The following is a 16,684-nucleotide window of genomic DNA, read 5'->3' on the forward strand; positions in this document are numbered from 1 at the left end:
GAATTTTTAGGTTTCACTCTGTTTTCTCCTATATTGATAAATGTATTTGGAACTCTAAATCCAACACGGTTTGTGCTAGCTTCTTGAAACTTGACACAGTAAAGTAGTTTCATGTTCTATCTCTATGTTTTATTTCCTCTTGATGTAGCCCTAAGCAGTGACTGGCGAGAAACACTTTCATGGAAAGGGGTTGCCAAGTTTCCAAAAATTACGAATCTCCAGAAATCTCAGCAAATATTTTTTCGACCAAACTAGATGATACTTTCAGGTAATGATCAGTACACTAAGGCGACTTGGTTCCCCAAATTTCGTTCTTCTATGTTGAAGCGTTCATTTCCAGTAACAGTTTGAATTTTTAGGTTTCACTCTGTTTTCTCCTATATTGATAGATGTATTTGGAACTCTAAATCCAACACGGTTTGTGCTAGCTTCTTGAAACTTGACACAGTAATGTAGTTTCACATTCTATCTCTATGTTTTGTTTCCTCTTGATGTAGCCCTAAGCAGTGACTGGCGAGAAACACTTTCATGGAAAGGGGTTGCCAAGCTTCCAACAATTACGAAACTCCAGAAATCTCAGCAAATATTTTTTCACCCAAACTGGATGATACTTTCAGGTAATGATCAGTACACGAAGGCGACTTGGTTCCCCAAATTTCGATCTTCTATGTTGAAGCGTTCATTTCCAGTAACAGTTTGAATTTTTAGGTTTCACTCTGTTTTCTCCTATATTGATAGATGTATTTGGAACTCTAAATCCAACACGGTTTGTGCTAGCTTCTTGAAACTTGACACAGTAAAGTAGTTTCACATTCTATCTCTATGTTTTGTTTCCTATTGATGTAGCCCTAAGCAGTGACTGGCGAGAAACACTTTCATGGAAAGGGGTTGCCAAGCTTCCAAAAATTACGAAACTCCAGAAATCTCAGCAAATATTTTTTCACCCAAACTGCATGATACTTTCAGGTAATGATCAGTACACGAAGGCGACTTGGTTCCCCAAATTTCGTTCTTCTATGTTGAAGCGTTCATTTCCAGTAACAGTTTGAATTTTTAGGTTTCACTCTGTTTTCTCCTATATTGATAAATGTATTTGGAACTCTAAATCCAAGACGGTTTGTGCTAGCTTCTTGAAACTTGACACAGTAAAGTAGTTTCACGTTCTATCTCTATGTTTTATTTCCTCTTGATGTAGCCCTAAGCAGTGACTGGCGAGAAACACTTTCATGGAAAGGGGTTGCCAAGCTTCCAACAATTACGAAACTCCAGAAATCTCAGCAAATATTTTTTCACCCAAACTGGATGATACTTTCAGGTAATGATCAGTACACGAAGGCGACTTGGTTCCCCAAATTTCGTTCTTCTATGTTGAAGCGTTCATTTCCAGTAACAGTTTGAATTTTTAGGTTTCACTCTGTTTTCTCCTATATTGATAGATGTATTTGGAACTCTAAATCCAACACGGTTTGTGCTAGCTTCTTGAAACTTGACACAGTAAAGTAGTTTCACATTCTATCTCTATGTTTTGTTTCCTATTGATGTAGCCCTAAGCAGTGACTGGCGAGAAACACTTTCATGGAAAGGGGTTGCCAAGCTTCCAAAAATTACGAAACTCCAGAAATCTCAGCAAATATTTTTTCACCCAAACTGCATGATACTTTCAGGTAATGATCAGTACACGAAGGCGACTTGGTTCCCCAAATTTCGTTCTTCTATGTTGAAGCGTTCATTTCCAGTAACAGTTTGAATTTTTAGGTTTCACTCTGTTTTCTCCTATATTGATAGATGTATTTGGAACTCTAAATCCAACACGGTTTGTGCTAGCTTCTTGAAACTTGACACAGTAAAGTAGTTTCACATTCTATCTCTATGTTTTGTTTCCTATTGATGTAGCCCTAAGCAGTGACTGGCGAGAAACACTTTCATGGAAAGGGGTTGCCAAGCTTCCAAAAATTACGAAACTCCAGAAATCTCAGCAAATATTTTTTCACCCAAACTGCATGATACTTTCAGGTAATGATCAGTACACGAAGGCGACTTGGTTCCCCAAATTTCGTTCTTCTATGTTGAAGCGTTCATTTCCAGTAACAGTTTGAATTTTTAGGTTTCACTCTGTTTTCTCCTATATTGATAAATGTATTTGGAACTCTAAATCCAAGACGGTTTGTGCTAGCTTCTTGAAACTTGACACAGTAAAGTAGTTTCACGTTCTATCTCTATGTTTTATTTCCTCTTGATGTAGCCCTAAGCAGTGACTGGCGAGAAACACTTTCATGGAAAGGGGTTGCCAAGCTTCCAAAAATTACGAATCTCCAGAAATCTCAGCAAATATTTTTTCACCCAAACTAGATGATACTTTCAGGTAATGATCAGTACACTAAGGCGACTTGGTTCCCCAAATTTCGTTCTTCTATGTTGAAGCGTTCATTTCCAGTAACAGTTTGAATTTTTAGGTTTCACTCTGTTTTCTCCTATATTGATAGATGTATTTGGAACTCTAAATCCAACACGGTTTGTGCTAGCTTCTTGAAACTTGACACAGTAAAGTAGTTTCACATTCTATCTCTATGTTTTGTTTCCTCTTGATGTAGCCCTAAGCAGTGACTGGCGAGAAACACTTTCATGGAAAGAGGTTGCCAAGCTTCCAAAAATTACGAAACTCCAGAAATCTCAGCAAATATTTTTTCACCAAAACTGCATGATACTTTCAGGTAATGATCAGTACACGAAGGCGACTTGGTTCCCCAAATTTCGTTCTTCTATGTTGAAGCGTTCATTTCCAGTAACAGTTTGAATTTTTAGGTTTCACTCTGTTTTCTCCTATATTGATAAATGTATTTGGAACTCTAAATCCAAGACGGTTTGTGCTAGCTTCTTGAAACTTGACACAGTAAAGTAGTTTCACGTTCTATCTCTATGTTTTGTTTCCTCTTGATGTAGCCCTAAGCAGTGACTGGCGAGAAACACTTTCATGGAAAGGGGTTGCCAAGCTTCCAAAAATTACGAATCTCCAGAAATCTCAGCAAATATTTTTTCACCCAAACTAGATGATACTTTCAGGTAATGATCAGTACACGAAGGCGACTTGGTTCCCCAAATATCGTTCTTCTATGTTGAAGCGTTCATTTCCAGTAACAGTTTGAATTTTTAGGTTTCACTCTGTTTTCTCCTATATTGATAAATGTATTTGGAACTCTAAATCCAACACGGTTTGTGCTAGCTTCTTGAAACTTGACACAGTAAAGTAGTTTCACGTTCTATCTCTATGTTTTATTTCCTCTTGATGTAGCCCTAAGCAGTGACTGGCGAGAAACACTTTCATGGAAAGGGGTTGCCAAGCTTCCAAAAATTACGAATCTCCAGAAATCTCAGCAAATATTTTTTCGACCAAACTAGATGATACTTTCAGGTAATGATCAGTACACTAAGGCGACTTGGTTCCCCAAATTTCGTTCTTCTATGTTGAAGCGTTCATTTCCAGTAACAGTTTGAATTTTTAGGTTTCACTCTGTTTTCTCCTATATTGATAGATGTATTTGGAACTCTAAATCCAACACGGTTTGTGCTAGCTTCTTGAAACTTGACACAGTAATGTAGTTTCACATTCTATCTCTATGTTTTGTTTCCTCTTGATGTAGCCCTAAGCAGTGACTGGCGAGAAACACTTTCATGGAAAGGGGTTGCCAAGCTTCCAACAATTACGAAACTCCAGAAATCTCAGCAAATATTTTTTCACCCAAAATGGATGATACTTTCAGGTAATGATCAGTACACGAAGGCGACTTGGTTCCCCAAATTTCGTTCTTCTATGTTGAAGCGTTCATTTCCAGTAACAGTTTGAATTTTTAGGTTTCACTCTGTTTTCTCCTATATTGATAGATGTATTTGGAACTCTAAATCCAACACGGTTTGTGCTAGCTTCTTGAAACTTGACACAGTAAAGTAGTTTCACATTCTATCTCTACGTTTTGTTTCCTATTGATGTAGCCCTAAGCAGTGACTGGCGAGAAACACTTTCATGGAAAGGGGTTGCCAAGCTTCCAAAAATTACGAATCTCCAGAAATCTCAGCAAATATTTTTTCACCCAAACTGCATGATACTTTCAGGTAATGATCAGTACACGAAGGCGACTTGGTTCCCCAAATTTCGTTCTTCTATGTTGAAGCGTTCATTTCCAGTAACAGTTTGAATTTTTAGGTTTCACTCTGTTTTCTCCTATATTGATAGATGTATTTGGAACTCTAAATCCAAGACGGTTTGTGCTAGCTTCTTGAAACTTGACACAGTAAAGTAGTTTCACGTTCTATCTCTATGTTTTATTTCCTCTTGATGTAGCCGTAAGCAGTGACTGGCGAGAAACACTTTCATGGAAAGGGGTTGCCAAGCTTCCAAAAATTACGAAACTCCAGAAATCTCAGCAAATATTTTTTCACCCAAACTGCATGATACTTTCAGGTAATGATCAGTACACGAAGGCGACTTGGTTCCCCAAATTTCGTTCTTCTATGTTGAAGCGTTCATTTCCAGTAACAGTTTGAATTTTTAGGTTTCACTCTGTTTTCTCCTATATTGATAAATGTATTTGGAACTCTAAATCCAAGACGGTTTGTGCTAGCTTCTTGAAACTTGACACAGTAAAGTAGTTTCACGTTCTATCTCTATGTTTTGTTTCCTCTTGATGTAGCCCTAAGCAGTGACTGGCGAGAAACACTTTCATGGAAAGGGGTTGCCAAGCTTCCAAAAATTACGAATCTCCAGAAATCTCAGCAAATATTTTTTCACCCAAACTAGATGATACTTTCAGGTAATGATCAGTACACTAAGGCGACTTGGTTCCCCAAATTTCGTTCTTCTATGTTGAAGCGTTCATTTCCAGTAACAGTTTGAATTTTTAGGTTTCACTCTGTTTTCTCCTATATTGATAGATGTATTTGGAACTCTAAATCCAACACGGTTTGTGCTAGCTTCTTGAAACTTGACACAGTAAAGTAGTTTCACATTCTATCTCTATGTTTTGTTTCCTATTGATGTAGCCCTAAGCAGTGACTGGCGAGAAACACTTTCATGGAAAGGGGTTGCCAAGCTTCCAAAAATTACGAAACTCCAGAAATCTCAGCAAATATTTTTTCACCCAAACTGCATGATACTTTCAGGTAATGATCAGTACACGAAGGCGACTTGGTTCCCCAAATTTCGTTCTTCTATGTTGAAGCGTTCATTTCCAGTAACAGTTTGAATTTTTAGGTTTCACTCTGTTTTCTCCTATATTGATAAATGTATTTGGAACTCTAAATCCAAGACGGTTTGTGCTAGCTTCTTGAAACTTGACACAGTAAAGTAGTTTCACGTTCTATCTCTATGTTTTATTTCCTCTTGATGTAGCCCTAAGCAGTGACTGGCGAGAAACACTTTCATGGAAAGGGGTTGCCAAGCTTCCAAAAATTACGAATCTCCAGAAATCTCAGCAAATATTTTTTCACCCAAACTAGATGATACTTTCAGGTAATGATCAGTACACTAAGGCGACTTGGTTCCCCAAATTTCGTTCTTCTATGTTGAAGCGTTCATTTCCAGTAACAGTTTGAATTTTTAGGTTTCACTCTGTTTTCTCCTATATTGATAGATGTATTTGGAACTCTAAATCCAACACGGTTTGTGCTAGCTTCTTGAAACTTGACACAGTAAAGTAGTTTCACATTGTATCTCTATGTTTTGTTTCCTCTTGATGTAGCCCTAAGCAGTGACTGGCGAGAAACACTTTCATGGAAAGAGGTTGCCAAGCTTCCAAAAATTACGAAACTCCAGAAATCTCAGCAAATATTTTTTCACCCAAACTGCATGATACTTTCAGGTAATGATCAGTACACGAAGGCGACTTGGTTCCCCAAATTTCGTTCTTCTATGTTGAAGCGTTCATTTCCAGTAACAGTTTGAATTTTTAGGTTTCACTCTGTTTTCTCCTATATTGATAAATGTATTTGGAACTCTAAATCCAAGACGGTTTGTGCTAGCTTCTTGAAACTTGACACAGTAAAGTAGTTTCACGTTCTATCTCTATGTTTTGTTTCCTCTTGATGTAGCCCTAAGCAGTGACTGGCGAGAAACACTTTCATGGAAAGGGGTTGCCAAGCTTCCAAAAATTACGAATCTCCAGAAATCTCAGCAAATATTTTTTCACCCAAACTAGATGATACTTTCAGGTAATGATCAGTACACTAAAGCGACTTGGTTCCCCAAATTTCGTTCTTCTATGTTGAAGCGTTCATTTCCAGTAACAGTTTGAATTTTTAGGTTTCACTCTGTTTTCTCCTATATTGATAGATGTATTTGGAACTCTAAATCCAACACGGTTTGTGCTAGCTTCTTGAAACTTGACACAGTAAAGTAGTTTCACATTGTATCTCTATGTTTTGTTTCCTCTTGATGTAGCCCTAAGCAGTGACTGGCGAGAAACACTTTCATGGAAAGAGGTTGCCAAGCTTCCAAAAATTACGAAACTCCAGAAATCTCAGCAAATATTTTTTCACCCAAACTGCATGATACTTTCAGGTAATGATCAGTACACGAAGGCGACTTGGTTCCCCAAATTTCGTTCTTCTATGTTGAAGCGTTCATTTCCAGTAACAGTTTGAATTTTTAGGTTTCACTCTGTTTTCTCCTATATTGATAAATGTATTTGGAACTCTAAATCCAAGACGGTTTGTGCTAGCTTCTTGAAACTTGACACAGTAAAGTAGTTTCACGTTCTATCTCTATGTTTTGTTTCCTCTTGATGTAGCCCTAAGCAGTGACTGGCGAGAAACACTTTCATGGAAAGGGGTTGCCAAGCTTCCAAAAATTACGAATCTCCAGAAATCTCAGCAAATATTTTTTCACCCAAACTAGATGATACTTTCAGGTAATGATCAGTACACTAAGGCGACTTGGTTCCCCAAATTTCGTTCTTCTATGTTGAAGCGTTCATTTCCAGTAACAGTTTGAATTTTTAGGTTTCACTCTGTTTTCTCCTATATTGATAGATGTATTTGGAACTCTAAATCCAACACGGTTTGTGCTAGCTTCTTGAAACTTGACACAGTAAAGTAGTTTCACATTCTATCTCTATGTTTTGTTTCCTATTGATGTAGCCCTAAGCAGTGACTGGCGAGAAACACTTTCATGGAAAGGGGTTGCCAAGCTTCCAAAAATTACGAAACTCCAGAAATCTCAGCAAATATTTTTTCACCCAAACTGCATGATACTTTCAGGTAATGATCAGTACACGAAGGCGACTTGGTTCCCCAAATTTCGTTCTTCTATGTTGAAGCGTTCATTTCCAGTAACAGTTTGAATTTTTAGGTTTCACTCTGTTTTCTCCTATATTGATAAATGTATTTGGAACTCTAAATCCAAGACGGTTTGTGCTAGCTTCTTGAAACTTGACACAGTAAAGTAGTTTCACGTTCTATCTCTATGTTTTATTTCCTCTTGATGTAGCCCTAAGCAGTGACTGGCGAGAAACACTTTCATGGAAAGGGGTTGCCAAGCTTCCAAAAATTACGAATCTCCAGAAATCTCAGCAAATATTTTTTCACCCAAACTAGATGATACTTTCAGGTAATGATCAGTACACTAAGGCGACTTGGTTCCCCAAATTTCGTTCTTCTATGTTGAAGCGTTCATTTCCAGTAACAGTTTGAATTTTTAGGTTTCACTCTGTTTTCTCCTATATTGATAGATGTATTTGGAACTCTAAATCCAACACGGTTTGTGCTAGCTTCTTGAAACTTGACACAGTAAAGTAGTTTCACATTGTATCTCTATGTTTTGTTTCCTCTTGATGTAGCCCTAAGCAGTGACTGGCGAGAAACACTTTCATGGAAAGAGGTTGCCAAGCTTCCAAAAATTACGAAACTCCAGAAATCTCAGCAAATGTTTTTTCACCAAAACTGCATGATACTTTCAGGTAATGATCAGTACACGAAGACGACTTGGTTCCCCAAATTTCGTTCTTCTATGTTGAAGCGTTCATTTCCAGTAACAGTTTGAATTTTTAGGTTTCACTCTGTTTTCTCCTATATTGATAAATGTATTTGGAACTCTAAATCCAAGACGGTTTGTGCTAGCTTCTTGAAACTTGACACAGTAAAGTAGTTTCACGTTCTATCTCTATGTTTTGTTTCCTCTTGATGTAGCCCTAAGCAGTGACTGGCGAGAAACACTTTCATGGAAAGGGGTTGCCAAGCTTCCAAAAATTACGAATCTCCAGAAATCTCAGCAAATATTTTTTCACCCAAACTAGATGATACTTTCAGGTAATGATCAGTACACTAAGGCGACTTGGTTCCCCAAATTTCGTTCTTCTATGTTGAAGCGTTCATTTCCAGTAACAGTTTGAATTTTTAGGTTTCACTCTGTTTTCTCCTATATTGATAGATGTATTTGGAACTCTAAATCCAACACGGTTTGTGCTAGCTTCTTGAAACTTGACACAGTAAAGTAGTTTCACATTCTATCTCTGTGTTTTGTTTCCTCTTGATGTAGCCCTAAGCAGTGACTGGCGAGAAACACTTTCATGGAAAGGGGTTGCCAAGCTTCCAAAAATTACGAATCTCCAGAAATCTCAGCAAATATTTTTTCACCCAAACTGCATGATACTTTCAGGTAATGATCAGTACACGAAGGCGACTTGGTTCCCCAAATTTCGTTCTTCTATGTTGAAGCGTTCATTTCCAGTAACAGTTTGAATTTTTAGGTTTCACTCTGTTTTCTCCTATATTGATAGATGTATTTGGAACTCTAAATCCAAGACGGTTTGTGCTAGCTTCTTGAAACTTGACACAGTAAAGTAGTTTCACATTCTATCTCTATGTTTTGTTTCCTCTTGATGTAGCCCTAAGCAGTGACTGGCGAGAAACACTTTCATGGAAAGGGGTTGCCAAGCTTCCAAAAATTACAAAACTCCAGAAATCTCAGCAAATATTTTTTCACCCAAACTGCATGATACTTTCAGGTAATGATCAGTACACGAAGGCGACTTGGTTCCCCAAATTTCGTTCTTCTATGTTGAAGCGTTCATTTCCAGTAACAGTTTGAATTTTTAGGTTTCACTCTGTTTTCTCCTATATTGATAAATGTATTTGGAACTCTAAATCCAAGACGGTTTGTGCTAGCTTCTTGAAACTTGACACAGTAAAGTAATTTCACGTTCTATCTCTATGTTTTATTTCCTCTTGATGTAGCCCTAAGCAGTGACTGGCGAGAAACACTTTCATGGAAAGGGGTTGCCAAGCTTCCAAAAATTACGAATCTCCAGAAATCTCAGCAAATATTTTTTCACCCAAACTAGATGATACTTTCAGGTAATGATCAGTACACTAAGGCGACTTGGTTCCCCAAATTTCGTTCTTCTATGTTGAAGCGTTCATTTCCAGTAACAGTTTGAATTTTTAGGTTTCACTCTGTTTTCTCCTATATTGATAGATGTATTTGGAACTCTAAATCCAACACGGTTTGTGCTAGCTTCTTGAAACTTGACACAGTAATGTAGTTTCACATTCTATCTCTATGTTTTGTTTCCTCTTGATGTAGCCCTAAGCAGTGACTGGCGAGAAACACTTTCATGGAAAGGGGTTGCCAAGCTTCCAACAATTACGAAACTCCAGAAATCTCAGCAAATATTTTTTCACCCAAACTGGATGATACTTTCAGGTAATGATCAGTACACGAAGGCGACTTGGTTCCCCAAATTTCGTTCTTCTATGTTGAAGCGTTCATTTCCAGTAACAGTTTGAATTTTTAGGTTTCACTCTGTTTTCTCCTATATTGATAGATGTATTTGGAACTCTAAATCCAACACGGTTTGTGCTAGCTTCTTGAAACTTGACACAGTAAAGTAGTTTCACATTCTATCTCTACGTTTTGTTTCCTATTGATGTAGCCCTAAGCAGTGACTGGCGAGAAACACTTTCATGGAAAGGGGTTGCCAAGCTTCCAAAAATTACGAAACTCCAGAAATCTCAGCAAATATTTTTTCACCCAAACTGCATGATACTTTCAGGTAATGATCAGTACACGAAGGCGACTTGGTTCCCCAAATTTCGTTCTTCTATGTTGAAGCGTTCATTTCCAGTAACAGTTTGAATTTTTAGGTTTCACTCTGTTTTCTCCTATATTGATAAATGTATTTGGAACTCTAAATCCAAGACGGTTTGTGCTAGCTTCTTGAAACTTGACACAGTAAAGTAGTTTCATGTTCTATCTCTATGTTTTATTTCCTCTTGATGTAGCCCTAAGCAGTGACTGGCGAGAAACACTTTCATGGAAAGGGGTTGCCAAGCTTCCAAAAATTACGAATCTCCAGAAATCTCAGCAAATATTTTTTCACCCAAACTAGATGATACTTTCAGGTAATGATCAGTACACTAAGGCGACTTGGTTCCCCAAATTTCGTTCTTCTATGTTGAAGCGTTCATTTCCAGTAACAGTTTGAATTTTTAGGTTTCACTCTGTTTTCTCCTATATTGATAGATGTATTTGGAACTCTAAATCCAACACGGTTTGTGCTAGCTTCTTGAAACTTGACACAGTAATGTAGTTTCACATTCTATCTCTATGTTTTGTTTCCTCTTGATGTAGCCCTAAGCAGTGACTGGCGAGAAACACTTTCATGGAAAGGGGTTGCCAAGCTTCCAACAATTACGAAACTCCAGAAATCTCAGCAAATATTTTTTCACCCAAACTGGATGATACTTTCAGGTAATGATCAGTACACGAAGGCGACTTGGTTCCCCAAATTTCGTTCTTCTATGTTGAAGCGTTCATTTCCAGTAACAGTTTGAATTTTTAGGTTTCACTCTGTTTTCTCCTATATTGATAGATGTATTTGGAACTCTAAATCCAACACGGTTTGTGCTAGCTTCTTGAAACTTGACACAGTAAAGTAGTTTCACATTCTATCTCTACGTTTTGTTTCCTATTGATGTAGCCCTAAGCAGTGACTGGCGAGAAACACTTTCATGGAAAGGGGTTGCCAAGCTTCCAAAAATTACGAAACTCCAGAAATCTCAGCAAATATTTTTTCACCCAAACTGCATGATACTTTCAGGTAATGATCAGTACACGAAGGCGACTTGGTTCCCCAAATTTCGTTCTTCTATGTTGAAGCGTTCATTTCCAGTAACAGTTTGAATTTTTAGGTTTCACTCTGTTTTCTCCTATATTGATAAATGTATTTGGAACTCTAAATCCAAGACGGTTTGTGCTAGCTTCTTGAAACTTGACACAGTAAAGTAGTTTCACGTTCTATCTCTATGTTTTATTTCCTCTTGATGTAGCCCTAAGCAGTGACTGGCGAGAAACACTTTCATGGAAAGGGGTTGCCAAGCTTCCAAAAATTACGAATCTCCAGAAATCTCAGCAAATATTTTTTCACCCAAACTAGATGATACTTTCAGGTAATGATCAGTACACTAAGGCGACTTGGTTCCCCAAATTTCGTTCTTCTATGTTGAAGCGTTCATTTCCAGTAACAGTTTGAATTTTTAGGTTTCACTCTGTTTTCTCCTATATTGATAGATGTATTTGGAACTCTAAATCCAACACGGTTTGTGCTAGCTTCTTGAAACTTGACACAGTAATGTAGTTTCACATTCTATCTCTATGTTTTGTTTCCTCTTGATGTAGCCCTAAGCAGTGACTGGCGAGAAACACTTTCATGGAAAGGGGTTGCCAAGCTTCCAACAATTACGAAACTCCAGAAATCTCAGCAAATATTTTTTCACCCAAACTGGATGATACTTTCAGGTAATGATCAGTACACGAAGGCGACTTGGTTCCCCAAATTTCGTTCTTCTATGTTGAAGCGTTCATTTCCAGTAACAGTTTGAATTTTTAGGTTTCACTCTGTTTTCTCCTATATTGATAGATGTATTTGGAACTCTAAATCCAACACGGTTTGTGCTAGCTTCTTGAAACTTGACACAGTAAAGTAGTTTCACATTCTATCTCTATGTTTTGTTTCCTCTTGATGTAGCCCTAAGCAGTGACTGGCGAGAAACACTTTCATGGAAAGGGGTTGCCAAGCTTCCAAAAATTACGAATCTCCAGAAATCTCAGCAAATATTTTTTCACCCAAACTAGATGATACTTTCAGGTAATGATCAGTACACTAAGGCGACGTGGTTCCCCAAATTTCGTTCTTCTATGTTGAAGCGTTCATTTCCAGTAACAGTTTGAATTTTTAGGTTTCACTCTGTTTTCTCCTATATTGATAGATGTATTTGGAACTCTAAATCCAACACGGTTTGTGCTAGCTTCTTGAAACTTGACACAGTAATGTAGTTTCACATTCTATCTCTATGTTTTGTTTCCTCTTGATGTAGCCCTAAGCAGTGACTGGCGAGAAACACTTTCATGGAAAGGGGTTGCCAAGCTTCCAACAATTACGAAACTCCAGAAATCTCAGCAAATATTTTTTCACCCAAACTGGATGATACTTTCAGGTAATGATCAGTACACGAAGGCGACTTGGTTCCCCAAATTTCGTTCTTCTATGTTGAAGCGTTCATTTCCAGTAACAGTTTGAATTTTTAGGTTTCACTCTGTTTTCTCCTATATTGATAGATGTATTTGGAACTCTAAATCCAACACGGTTTGTGCTAGCTTCTTGAAACTTGACACAGTAAAGTAGTTTCACATTCTATCTCTATGTTTTGTTTCCTATTGATGTAGCCCTAAGCAGTGACTGGCGAGAAACACTTTCATGGAAAGGGGTTGCCAAGCTTCCAAAAATTACGAAACTCCAGAAATCTCAGCAAATATTTTTTCACCCAAACTGCATGATACTTTCAGGTAATGATCAGTACACGAAGGCGACTTGGTTCCCCAAATTTCGTTCTTCTATGTTGAAGCGTTCATTTCCAGTAACAGTTTGAATTTTTAGGTTTCACTCTGTTTTCTCCTATATTGATAAATGTATTTGGAACTCTAAATCCAAGACGGTTTGTGCTAGCTTCTTGAAACTTGACACAGTAAAGTAGTTTCACGTTCTATCTCTATGTTTTATTTCCTCTTGATGTAGCCCTAAGCAGTGACTGGCGAGAAACACTTTCATGGAAAGGGGTTGCCAAGCTTCCAAAAATTACGAATCTCCAGAAATCTCAGCAAGTATTTTTTCACCCAAACTAGATGATACTTTCAGGTAATGATCAGTACACTAAGGCGACTTGGTTCCCCAAATTTCGTTCTTCTATGTTGAAGCGTTCATTTCCAGTAACAGTTTGAATTTTTAGGTTTCACTCTGTTTTCTCCTATATTGATAGATGTATTTGGAACTCTAAATCCAACACGGTTTGTGCTAGCTTCTTGAAACTTGACACAGTAAAGTAGTTTCACATTCTATCTCTATGTTTTGTTTCCTCTTGATGTAGCCCTAAGCAGTGACTGGCGAGAAACACTTTCATGGAAAGAGGTTGCCAAGCTTCCAAAAATTACGAAACTCCAGAAATCTCAGCAAATATTTTTTCACCCAAACTGCATGATACTTTCAGGTAATGATCAGTACACGAAGGCGACTTGGTTCCCCAAATTTCGTTCTTCTATGTTGAAGCGTTCATTTCCAGTAACAGTTTGAATTTTTAGGTTTCACTCTGTTTTCTCCTATATTGATAAATGTATTTGGAACTCTAAATCCAAGACGGTTTGTGCTAGCTTCTTGAAACTTGACACAGTAAAGTAGTTTCACGTTCTATCTCTATGTTTTGTTTCCTCTTGATGTAGCCCTAAGCAGTGACTGGCGAGAAACACTTTCATGGAAAGGGGTTGCCAAGCTTCCAAAAATTACGAATCTCCAGAAATCTCAGCAAATATTTTTTCACCCAAACTAGATGATACTTTCAGGTAATGATCAGTACACGAAGGCGACTTGGTTCCCCAAATTTCGTTCTTCTATGTTGAAGCGTTCATTTCCAGTAACAGTTTGAATTTTTAGGTTTCACTCTGTTTTCTCCTATATTGATAAATGTATTTGGAACTCTAAATCCAACACGGTTTGTGCTAGCTTCTTGAAACTTGACACAGTAAAGTAGTTTCACGTTCTATCTCTATGTTTTATTTCCTCTTGATGTAGCCCTAAGCAGTGACTGGCGAGAAACACTTTCATGGAAAGGGGTTGCCAAGTTTCCAAAAATTACGAATCTCCAGAAATCTCAGCAAATATTTTTTCGACCAAACTAGATGATACTTTCAGGTAATGATCAGTACACTAAGGCGACTTGGTTCCCCAAATTTCGTTCTTCTATGTTGAAGCGTTCATTTCCAGTAACAGTTTGAATTTTTAGGTTTCACTCTGTTTTCTCCTATATTGATAGATGTATTTGGAACTCTAAATCCAACACGGTTTGTGCTAGCTTCTTGAAACTTGACACAGTAATGTAGTTTCACATTCTATCTCTATGTTTTGTTTCCTCTTGATGTAGCCCTAAGCAGTGACTGGCGAGAAACACTTTCATGGAAAGGGGTTGCCAAGCTTCCAACAATTACGAAACTCCAGAAATCTCAGCAAATATTTTTTCACCCAAACTGGATGATACTTTCAGGTAATGATCAGTACACGAAGGCGACTTGGTTCCCCAAATTTCGTTCTTCTATGTTGAAGCGTTCATTTCCAGTAACAGTTTGAATTTTTAGGTTTCACTCTGTTTTCTCCTATATTGATAGATGTATTTGGAACTCTAAATCCAACACGGTTTGTGCTAGCTTCTTGAAACTTGACACAGTAAAGTAGTTTCACATTCTATCTCTATGTTTTGTTTCCTATTGATGTAGCCCTAAGCAGTGACTGGCGAGAAACACTTTCATGGAAAGGGGTTGCCAAGCTTCCAAAAATTACGAAACTCCAGAAATCTCAGCAAATATTTTTTCACCCAAACTGCATGATACTTTCAGGTAATGATCAGTACACGAAGGCGACTTGGTTCCCCAAATTTCGTTCTTCTATGTTGAAGCGTTCATTTCCAGTAACAGTTTGAATTTTTAGGTTTCACTCTGTTTTCTCCTATATTGATAAATGTATTTGGAACTCTAAATCCAAGACGGTTTGTGCTAGCTTCTTGAAACTTGACACAGTAAAGTAGTTTCACGTTCTATCTCTATGTTTTATTTCCTCTTGATGTAGCCCTAAGCAGTGACTGGCGAGAAACACTTTCATGGAAAGGGGTTGCCAAGCTTCCAAAAATTACGAATCTCCAGAAATCTCAGCAAATATTTTTTCACCCAAACTAGATGATACTTTCAGGTAATGATCAGTACACTAAGGCGACTTGGTTCCCCAAATTTCGTTCTTCTATGTTGAAGCGTTCATTTCCAGTAACAGTTTGAATTTTTAGGTTTCACTCTGTTTTCTCCTATATTGATAGATGTATTTGGAACTCTAAATCCAACACGGTTTGTGCTAGCTTCTTGAAACTTGACACAGTAAAGTAGTTTCACATTCTATCTCTATGTTTTGTTTCCTCTTGATGTAGCCCTAAGCAGTGACTGGCGAGAAACACTTTCATGGAAAGAGGTTGCCAAGCTTCCAAAAATTACGAAACTCCAGAAATCTCAGCAAATATTTTTTCACCAAAACTGCATGATACTTTCAGGTAATGATCAGTACACGAAGGCGACTTGGTTCCCCAAATTTCGTTCTTCTATGTTGAAGCGTTCATTTCCAGTAACAGTTTGAATTTTTAGGTTTCACTCTGTTTTCTCCTATATTGATAAATGTATTTGGAACTCTAAATCCAAGACGGTTTGTGCTAGCTTCTTGAAACTTGACACAGTAAAGTAGTTTCACGTTCTATCTCTATGTTTTGTTTCCTCTTGATGTAGCCCTAAGCAGTGACTGGCGAGAAACACTTTCATGGAAAGGGGTTGCCAAGCTTCCAAAAATTACGAATCTCCAGAAATCTCAGCAAATATTTTTTCACCCAAACTAGATGATACTTTCAGGTAATGATCAGTACACGAAGGCGACTTGGTTCCCCAAATTTCGTTCTTCTATGTTGAAGCGTTCATTTCCAGTAACAGTTTGAATTTTTAGGTTTCACTCTGTTTTCTCCTATATTGATAAATGTATTTGGAACTCTAAATCCAACACGGTTTGTGCTAGCTTCTTGAAACTTGACACAGTAAAGTAGTTTCACGTTCTATCTCTATGTTTTATTTCCTCTTGATGTAGCCCTAAGCAGTGACTGGCGAGAAACACTTTCATGGAAAGGGGTTGCCAAGCTTCCAAAAATTACGAATCTCCAGAAATCTCAGCAAATATTTTTTCGACCAAACTAGATGATACTTTCAGGTAATGATCAGTACACTAAGGCGACTTGGTTCCCCAAATTTCGTTCTTCTATGTTGAAGCGTTCATTTCCAGTAACAGTTTGAATTTTTAGGTTTCACTCTGTTTTCTCCTATATTGATAGATGTATTTGGAACTCTAAATCCAACACGGTTTGTGCTAGCTTCTTGAAACTTGACACAGTAATGTAGTTTCACATTCTATCTCTATGTTTTGTTTCCTCTTGATGTAGCCCTAAGCAGTGACTGGCGAGAAACACTTTCATGGAAAGGGGTTGCCAAGCTTCCAACAATTACGAAACTCCAGAAATCTCAGCAAATATTTTTCACCCAAACTGGATGATACTTTCAGGTAATGATCAGTAC

This window comes from Spermophilus citellus (genome assembly GCF_964194105.1).
Source record: "Spermophilus citellus genome assembly, chromosome: X".
Classification (NCBI taxonomy): Eukaryota; Metazoa; Chordata; class Mammalia; order Rodentia; family Sciuridae; genus Spermophilus; species Spermophilus citellus.